At 33.8% G+C, this 10,519-nt stretch overlaps 1 long non-coding RNA gene across 8 annotated transcripts; it reads right to left on the reverse strand.

The window, feature by feature from the left end:
* Positions 1 to 2,105: 2,105 nt before the first annotated feature.
* On the reverse strand, positions 2,106 to 3,393 carry LOC120272103. Of its 8 annotated transcripts, none has more exons than XR_005540152.1 (6): positions 3,197 to 3,393; positions 3,049 to 3,072; positions 2,870 to 2,971; positions 2,648 to 2,759; positions 2,410 to 2,511; positions 2,106 to 2,307 (listed from the first exon to the last, which is right to left on the reverse strand). It is a non-coding gene; the product is annotated as an uncharacterized LOC120272103 (long non-coding RNA). The 8 variants fall into 8 exon arrangements; XR_005540151.1 differs by having other exon boundaries at positions 3,046 to 3,072; XR_005540149.1 differs by having other exon boundaries at positions 3,049 to 3,079.
* Between the last annotated feature and the right edge of the window lie 7,126 nt (positions 3,394 to 10,519).

Genomic DNA, 10,519 nt, shown 5'->3' on the forward strand with positions numbered 1-10,519 from the left:
CATCAACATTTGACCTCCAAATGCTGCAGTAAAGCAAGATGAGCTTTCACAATTATTGCCCAAGTAACTCCAAAAGAATCAGAAATATATACATTTCATAAATCCTGTTGTAAAAGAGAAAAATATTCATATACAACCTCCCACGCAATGTAGTGACATTCACTATATCCCACAACAAAAGTCTTTGCTTGTGAAAAGCTTCACAACAAAGAAAGAAAAACTTGATTAGCTAATTATAAACAAGATAAACAAGTCGAATACTCATGATTTCCGATAATTTGATCAATTGTACTAAAAGAAGAAAACTGTTTGCAGATAAAGCTCAATACAACATCAAATGGTAATCAAAACTGTACAGCCCTTAAGTAGTGTTTCCATCTTGTAAATTATGCATAATTTTTATAAGTATAAAAAATGGTAATAAGAAAAAAAATTAAGCATAGAATGAAAGCAAATGATAAAATACAACATTAGTGATCTCTCAAGATAATATACACTATTCTCTGTTATGATCTGTCACAACAAATACGATGTCATGAACTGAAATAGAAAACATGAACCTGTTTTGCTTGCATGATTTTCAAAGTGTACAGCAATTTGAATTAGGGTGTTATTCAAAGTGTACAGCAATTCGAATTTGAGCATGAGATATGATTAATGTTGGGTATAGTCCTTCATTGAGCCATTTTACTATCCACAGATGGAATTTACAACATTTGGCAAGATGTTTCCTGTTTCCTGTTAAACTATTTAATCTGCATTGATAATAGAGAACATTGCACTAGCGTTATAGTTTAAATTCTCTATGCATCACTTGTTTTGTGACTATACCCTAAGTAAGCCCATTTTACTTGGAAAAGGGAATGGAATTGTGTAATTTTTACCAGAAGGAAAGTTAGACACAGTGCTAGTTTTCCTAGTGTTATTCAAAATTATTTTTCTATAATTAGGGATTAATTTGATATAGTCCTAATAGTTCCACATCAGTTTAAAAAATATTTGTTTGCCTGAATACGCAAACCTCAGTTTGTAAACCTATTAACCTAAGTTTTTAGGATAAATTGAGCTCATAAAAGATAGTATTAGGGCCAATGCAGTGTTACTAGAAAAATTTGCCTAGCTCGTGTTGAGTTACTAGTTAAAGATCCTATTCGCCTAAGCTTTTAGGCTGGATCAAGGCCATCTAATAGTGAGAGTAGGCAAAAAAGAAACGAAATCATTATCTCAAATATCACCAAAATGTATACCATAAAATTAATATGAAAGCAGTTTTTGATAAGGTCATGAATGTGATCAAAACAATTAGAACAAAATATTTCGGAAGAGCACAATAGCTTCAAATTTGTAAAGCTTAAACTTCTCCAGTAAACACAAGCAACAATTTATTTCATAATGAATCATACAACATAATTTCAAAATACACAGAACCTCAAACATATCTAAATAAAACCTATGTTGGAAAGAGCATTGTCATCTTTCTATGTTGGTACTAAACTATTATCTCTTATCGAAACAGGAAATCGGGATCCAAAAGAAAAACAAAACAATCTTCTTACCTGCCCAATTTTCTGATTTCCCAATACCTAAATACAAAGTTTTCTGTTTAAGCCAGACTAAAGAAAACATAGATAAGAGTTTTTAAAGAGTCTGATAAAAAGAAATAGTACACAAGGTCATGAAATAAAAAGTTTAAGTAAAAACAACAACATCAAACTGTGACTTTGAAGTCTTATTGTGATACTCAGCTTCATGTCAGAACCTTGCAAAGAACCAAGTTTTAGATGTGAAATTTTAGAGTTCCTTAAGAATACAAGACTAGCTGAAATTTATAGAACCAAACATTATTCAGAATTTCCAATAACAACAGCTACAATTTGACAACAAAAGACATCTTTATTATATATGTGAGGACACAGTTTCTCTCCATTAGTTCAAAGGAAAATAGATATCCTAGCTATCATATACTCTTACCAATCTCGCATGTAGAAAGCTCAACTTCTAATGATAGATTTTTGCTAATATAGACACAGTCACACAAACATATGAAGATATAGAAAATTAACTAGAAAGAGAAGACAACATCCAAGGCATTGAATGCAAAAGAATAAATCAAAAGGGTCTAGATAAAAGGAAAATAACTATATATTCCAATAACAAACAAACACTCGCCTAGATCACTTCATGCCTTGACAAAGGCAGGATATAAAATGGTACAAGTTTTGCTTCCGACTTTTGGAAGTTCTGATGCTAATACCTTCCATGTTGTTCTCCAACAACTCCTAATTGCACTTTCAGCCTATTTGAAGACTAGTGGGACAATGTCAATTAAGAAAAGATTCAGCTTCAGAATTTTGTTTCAACCAAAAGAAAAAAGCTCTCCAAACAAAAGCAGCACATTGATCTACATACCTTTTAAGCAGCCCCTCATCTTTCAGAATGGCATAGAAAACACAAAGTGATACCTTTTTCTTGCAAACTTTTTGGTATTAAAAAGAATCACAACAACTTTACCTTAAAAGACAGGAAAAAAACAATGAATGAGTGAAACCCAAGCAAAAAAACAACTCCACAGAGAAAAGTTTTTTCAAAGGTATCAAAAAAATGTTCAGTAACTTGTATCTAAATCATATGTGATGAAAAATTATACAGAATGAGGAGTGATTCACTGGCACGTGCACATTTGAAATGTTTAGCCTACGAAGAAGTGTTCTCTTCGGGCTTCATTGTGAAATCTTCGGATTGAGATCTCTATTCCATTCCTAGCAGAAATATACAAGAGAAAAACATATTCAAACTCTAAAACGAACAAGCTACTCTGAATTCTCTTCAGATCTTAGGAAAAAAACAACAAAAATGCCAAAGATTTCACCTCCGATTGGACCATCTCTAATCCGCCAGTTCACGTTGATGCTTCCCTTCCTCCTCCGAGCTCCTCCAATGGCCACAGAGAGAGGGAAGACGTATTCCAACCCTAAGAAGAACACATTATTCTGAATCTCCTTTGGATTTTAAAGAAAAGAAACAAGCTAAAGACAGTGATCTCACTACCGATAGTCCTCGATGTTCCTCTTCCTTCCAGCTCCTCCAATGGCAACAGAGAGATATATGAAAAATAGATTCAAACATTAGAATGAACACCTCTTCTGAATTCTTCCCAGATCTTTGGAATTTCAAAACAACACCCTAAAGAGCTCACCACCGATCGCATCCGCTCTCGATAACCCCTTTCACTGTCGCTTCTCCTCCTCCTCGTAGCTCCTCCAATGGCGGCCGCGAGAGAGAGAGAGAGAGAGAGAAAGAGAGAGAGAGAGAGAGGAGCAATGAATAGTGAGATCCAAAAACAAAGAAATAGACGTTGCCACTTGCGGTGAAGAAGCTTTAATGGGGGCAAGGTATTAGGGTTGGTACGCAAGAGAGTCCGGGTTTTAGATGTTTTGAGAAATAAATTTTGTTTTTTTTCTTTTTTTTCTTTTAATTATCATAACTAATAAAAAAATTAATTTATTAAATATTTAATATCTGTGTTGTGTCTCTGTTTAAAAAAAATGCAAAAATATATTTATATATTAAATATATTAAATATATTTTTAGACTATATTTGTCAGCGATATTAACGTATTAATATATTTATATTTTTCATACTATATTTGATACTGATATTAATAAATTAAGATCTTTTTAGTACGAGTATTTGATGCGATATTCATATATTATTATATTTTTTTATTTTTTTAGTATTGTATTTAGTGCGATATTAATATATTATTATATTTATATTTAGTACGACGTTTAAGTACGCATTAATATATTAATATATTTATATATTCATCACGATATTTAATAGCGATATTAATATATTTATATATTTATATTTTTTTAGTATTTATATTTGACATCGGTATTAATAAACTAATAATTTTTAGTCTAATATTTTCAGCGATATTCATATATTATTATATTTTATATTTTTGGCGTTCGATATGGCGTAGCATTAATATATTATTATATTTATTTTAGGCACGGCATTTAGCACGTCATTAATATATTAATATATTTATATATTTATCACGATGTTATCACGATATTAATATATTCTTATATTTATATTATTTGGAATGAGTATTTTAGCGTAGTATTAATTTATTATTATATTTAGGGTGATTTAGCTCAGTATTAATAAATTATTTTTTTAAAAAAAGTTATGTTTTAGCTATTGCATTTCAAGACTATCAGCATAAAATTATTAAATTTGTATATTTAGCATGATATTTGGACGCGAAGTAAATAATATTTTTTAAAAAATTAAATATTTGACGTGGTTTATTGAGTTCAGTATTAAATCTTGTAACAAATTTGTCATAATTTTTTTTCCGTGCTAATTTTTCCGTGCCAATTTGGGATTTTTCTTGTAGTGTTAGTGGAGGGAGAACAAGTCAAGGATTTGGAATCAACCAATGAGCAAGCACAGTCAACAAACACAAAAAAAAACACGCATTGGCCAGACACCATACCATGTTCCTATTGGCCATACTTTAAGCTTAAACTCATGCCTATTGGCTAGCCACAGACACTTAAGATATGGGGGAGCATTTAAAGCTCTCTCCACTATTCTAAAACTATGGGTCCCGCTTTGTTTCCATTCATTTGTAAAGACCTTTCAAGCCGAGATTCTTGGCCTTATTTCCATGCAAACCTTTAAAGCTATCTAGTTCTCACTCACTCACTCACTCTCTCTCTCTCTCTCTCTCTCTAGAAACCTCAAATAAAATAAAATAAAATAAAAGCCTGAGATGAAGCTCACTGAGCTGGCTTCTGCTCTCTCTATCCCTCCATCAAAGGTTAAAGCTTTTGGTCTATTCTTGACCACTCTAGTTTGCTTAATGTTTTTCGCCAAAACACAAAATCCTTCCGGAGCCACAAAGCATCTACTCATGCCGGTATCCTATCTCTTGGTTAAAGCTAAAACATTGAGCAACACCCCTTTCCTTAGCTTGCTCCTAGACCCAATCATGCGTGCTCATCACCTGTTCTGAGTCCATGGTTCAGGAGCTCAAAGGAAACTCCTTTTGAGTTTTATTTTGGCAATCAGTTGGAGGATGTGGCTGATGAGAAGCTGGAGTTTAACAAGATGTTCAATGATGGTATGGCTAGTGATTTGGTGCTTGTTGGTGATGTTGTCATGATGACTTGCAGGGACATGTTTAAGGGGTTGAAGTCATTGGTTGAAGTTGGTGGAGGGACTGGACCTATGGCAAGAGCTATAACTCATGTTTTCCCTGAGATTAAGTGCATTGTTCTTAATCTACCTCATGAGATTAATACTGTGAAGGAACACATTTGTCTTGTTGAGTATGTCAGTGGTGATATGTTTGTCTCTGTTCCTCTTGCTAATGCCACTCTCCTGATGGATAACTTCTAATACCCCAATTTATAGCATGTCAAAGCCATTCTTGCGGACCCCTAGAAGTCGCTTTAGTGTTGACTGAAGTCTTAGAAGTGGAAGGATTCTCTTTTTAAGTAAGTAATCCCCTGAGAACTCATGTTTTCATTATTTGAAGATTTTTTTGGGCAAAATTATTATCCATTATTTTATTATGGTATTCTTCCTTATTCTTATTAATTATAAAATTATCTATTGTCAAATTGGTATTTTCATGTATTTCTAATTTATGGCTTTAATTAGTTATGGAATTAGTATTTATGCTTTTGGTATGTTATTTTTTAAAATGGCTACTACTTATTTTTGAAAACGTTAATGCATCATATGTATTAAAAAATATTTGGTTGTAACCAGTTCATTATTTATCTATTTGTTCTTATACGATGGGGTTATGATCATATTATGGTATGATGATGAGATCAAATCTCTTGAGTTAATGTATAGTGGATGCTATTATGTTTTAAAGGGTGTATGTTAATTATTGATAACATTGAGTCGATGTATAGGTTTGATGGGCATATATGTGTTTAGAGAAATGTTAATGGGGGTGAATGTTAGAAGTGAATACATCAAGAGAAATGTTGCACTACAACCGTGAATCAAGGTTGAGTCTTGAATTTCATATTTTAACTTACTATCTAGGGTGGAGATCATAGCCTTTCCTTGATGGCATCCTTACTAAAATTGTGAGGTTGGCACTTGGGAAATAAATTAAATGATTTGGTGGTTTAGAGTCAATATTTCAAGGTTTATTGGGCTGTATTATTACAGATTTGAGACTTCGACATTCTATGTTCATGCATTAAATTTCTAGGATAAATTTTTAAGTTATGATAATGAGTTGAATGGGAATTGGGGCCTAAATTTGGAGGCCATAGAAGCACAATTTTCAGATGATTAAAATTGAAAAGTTGTAATGGTTTGTTTGATCTATCTACCCGCTAAATTCATATTTATTGGATATGTATTCTGTAAGATATGATCAATTCTAGTTGACATGTCTTGGAGGTATTACTGTGTAGACATGAAATTTAGAGGCAAATTCCGGATTTAATAAATACAATCAAGTAAAGTGCTCAGTAAAGAAAATATTCATTATTATCTTATTTTTCAGTCTGCAAAATTTCAAGTTTATTGGATTTGTAGATTATGAGTTATGACCATTAAAAAGGACTTCGCATGATGAGCGTCTATTTGCGAGAATCTTCGATTTAGCATGATTTTTTTCTCACTTCTAGAGACTAAATTTTAGAATGATTTCACAAGGAAAAAAATATTCAAGATTTTCCTAAGTTTGGTACTGGAAAATATCTTTGCAATTTTTGGTATGATCTTGGAGTTATGTATTGTGAAATGAAACATGTTAGAATTGATATTATGTCGAGGACCTTGAGAGTGCAAATTTCGAGGGTGATTGGTTTTTAAATTAATATTATTCATGTTGAAAATTTACATTTTATTCGAGTCATTTTTCCTAAAAGTGGGATTCTTAAATTTTTATATGTTTGCTCTTGTGAGTATTTGGGAAAAAAACTTGTGAATATTCTTTATTTTTGGCTTTGAAATCTATCACGAATGTTTTGGTCTCCAAATGAGCGATATGCAACCACAGTCGGTGGGGGTTAAACCACGACCTTGTCGACAAGAAATTTTCGAAAAATAAGGCTGCGAGTTTAGCACCATGTCGGTTTCGGTGAAATAATTAATGGCCACCTAATATTCGGTCTCGAGTCACTGAGGGTAAATAAATGATCTCTATTATTACAGCTCGGGTCACTGAGGGTAAACAAATAACTTTTAGCATCTATAGTGAATTTGGAGCATACATGCGGAATCAGTTACATTTTGCTTTGACTTTTTGATTTTTGATTTTTTTATCAATTGCACTATTTATGTGTTATTGATTTACGTGTATATCTCGAGGATGCAAAATTTTTGTCATGCCTTGAAGTTTCTGTATTTAGATATCGTATTTTGGGTTTTGAATTCCGGTGAATCATATTTGGAAATATTCTTTTATTAGAATATTTTACTTTGTATTTTGTTTAAATTATGTTTTGAAGACCTATGCTCATTTCTGGCGAATTATTATTTGTAGTTTTGAAATCTAGTATTTTATTACAGTTATCTTGAATAGCGGTACTACTTGAGAACTATACCTCTGTTGAATTATTTATTTTGTATTTGTTTAAACTATGTTTAAGCTTTGAATTATTCTCAATATCTAAAATTGAGATTTATAAACCCTGTTGTTTTAAGCAAATTTCTGGATTACTTACTGGGCAAGTAAGCTCATGGATTTGTTTAAATCTTTTTTAGATCAAGAGTGGTAGACCAGTGTGGACTTTCAAAGACTGTCTGTAGGTGTGGTTCTATTGTAAAATTTGAGTCATTGTCATTTTCTATCACTGTATTCCTGCACTTTATATTTTGGACTGCATGTACCCCGGTATTGTGTACTGTGTAGAGTCTGTAATCCTGTAACTCAATTGAATTGTTATAGATTGCTTGTCTACTCTGAATCAGGTTTTGAGACCTTGTAGGCTTATGGGGTTTACTCCCTGTGAGTCTGCGGTCGTTTGTCCATGCACCGGATCCTGCGAGCCGGGTTAGGGGACGTGACAAAAAAACCTTAACAACATAAACTAACATACTTGTTACACTGAAAGCAAACCATCCTCCACGCCCTTTGTGCGTGAACGGCACCATGTATCCACGCCCGAGTCCCACACGCACACCACCGCCCGGTGCTACCTCCGGTGATGTCTCATGACCATGCTTCTAATCACTACTCAACACAAAGGTGAACAATATGATAGATGGGCTATAAAAATGAAAACCTTATTCAAATCTCAAAGTCTTTGGAAAGTTGTTGAGAAAGGAGTAATAAGCGGAAGGAACTACGGCTCAACAACTGAGAGTCGACAAGCTAATGCTAAGGCTCTATACTTAATTCAACAAATAGTGGATGGTTGAAAGAAATGAAGTAGAGAGTTGGAACACACACACAATGATATTTTTTTAATAGAGTGTTCATTATTTTTTTGGGACTTAAAGTTTTTTTAGCATTCTTGTATTGTGAAAATCCGAATTACTTGTGAAACTCCTAAATTTTGAGCACCCTAGGTCTTGTACTTTCCCTACTTGGTTTGTAATGTCTTATTTTTCTTGAGGACAAGCAAAAGCTTAAGAGTGAGGGAATTTGACGAGTGTACAATGTTTATGTATTTCATATCAATTTGTACACTTAATTGGCATGTATTAGAACTATATTGTGGAATTTGATGTAAACATTGTGTGTTGTGCATTAATAGGCGAGAGAGAGAGAGAGAGAGAGAGAGAGAGAGAGTTTAAAAAAGCATTTCAGACTTTAAACGATGAAGTTGGAGCTCTCTTGGCATCATCAGAACAAGGACAAGGCAAACTGGGTGGCTTACGGGCAGCTTATGGTCATCCTTACTGCCGTAAGTCAATTTCAGAAGACCTTGTGGGCATGCTTATGCCTGTAAGGGGATTCAGAGTCAATTTAGAGGTATTTATGGGAAAGGCTTACGCTCGTAAGGACCATCCAGAGGACCTTACGATCACGATGTCTGCTGGTAAAGGGGGTCGTAGGGAGGCGAAATAGTTAAGCTTATAGTTCGGTAGCTTACGGTCGTAAGCTGAGGCAAGAACACAAAGCGAAGACCTTACGGACGGGCGCATGGACACTTGCCGTAGCGACTCTGGTGTATGTCATCCCGTAAGGCTCGCGACCATCTTCTCTAGCTATTTTATGACTAGTTTTTATGCCCATAAGCAGTCGTGTATAAATAGAACTTATGAGGATTTTTAGGGCATCTTCTATTCTCTCCTTCTTTCTTTGGGATAATTCTTGGAGGCAAGGTGGGGAAAGAAAATAGACGAATCTCCAGCACTATTTGGTGAGGGGTTCGGATTTACATTCAAGAGGATTAAAGATCGTAGCCGTCAAGCTCATCTTGGCGGCGTGCGTGGAAACTTCTTCGATGATTTATCACCCAAGAGATTGAAAAGAAGGTTTTCATGGTTTTCATGTTTTCCTCTATTATTTGTATCTTGAATACTTGCCCTTCATTAATGGAGGGCTAATTTATAGATCTTCAAGCATAGTTAAACTGTAGGGTTTATTTTCTTGACTTTGATGCTTAATTGATTTCTTACTTTCAATCATGTCTATTTGAGTCTATTTGTGTGATTGAATGCTTGATTGCTAATGAGGTGAAAGCCCGAGCAATCATACTTGGTATTGCTATATGATGAGAAGAAATTCCTACCTAGCATAGACTTATCGCAATTCGAGAGGACAGTGGGTACACCTCTGGTTAGGGTATCTAGGGGACTTTGTCTCCCACAATCCTTTCAAGTGGATTAATGATACTTTCCATGCTCTTTGTAATCATGTGGAGCGGATTTTAGGAGAAATTGCATCTCTGCTCTGTGTTCAGATTATGGGTAATTTCTCTATTTGGAGAGAGATTATCTACTTAAGAGATTATCATTAGCCCACAATAAGGTTTAATAGAGTGTTAATACGATTGTGTGGATATCTGTATCAGCTCTGCACCTATTCAGTTACACTTCACTTGAGAAATCAGGATTTTGTATATTTCTGAAAACCATTTGGTTCAAATAGAATTGCATGTTTAGATAACCATTGTCTTGTGCCTTAAAATCCTAGATAGATGCTATGCCCGGACATCGCTTTCTTCCTTGATTTCTCTCCTATTACTGCCTATATTTTCTTGTGTTAATTTGTTTTTATTCACACACATATCACTCGATCGTTTATGCTATTTTTCGAGTTTAGAATCATTACTAGTATTAACCTCTTTCTCTATGGACCGATACTCTGCATTTATGCATATTTTATTTCGTGATCGACACACATTCACTTGTGTCTCTATTAAAAGAGCTATAAAAATAAATTAATGGTTCACCAACACCAGGGCGACGTGAAATAACAAATTTGTGGAAAAGAAACACTCAATAGTCAACCAAAATTCTTCAAATATAAAACATACAAAAAAAAAATTGCATCTTCGGAAGAAAATATGTGTC

The sequence above is a fragment of the Dioscorea cayenensis genome, chromosome 11 (assembly GCF_009730915.1).
Source record: "Dioscorea cayenensis subsp. rotundata cultivar TDr96_F1 chromosome 11, TDr96_F1_v2_PseudoChromosome.rev07_lg8_w22 25.fasta, whole genome shotgun sequence".
NCBI classification, from domain to species: domain Eukaryota; kingdom Viridiplantae; phylum Streptophyta; class Magnoliopsida; order Dioscoreales; family Dioscoreaceae; genus Dioscorea; species Dioscorea cayenensis.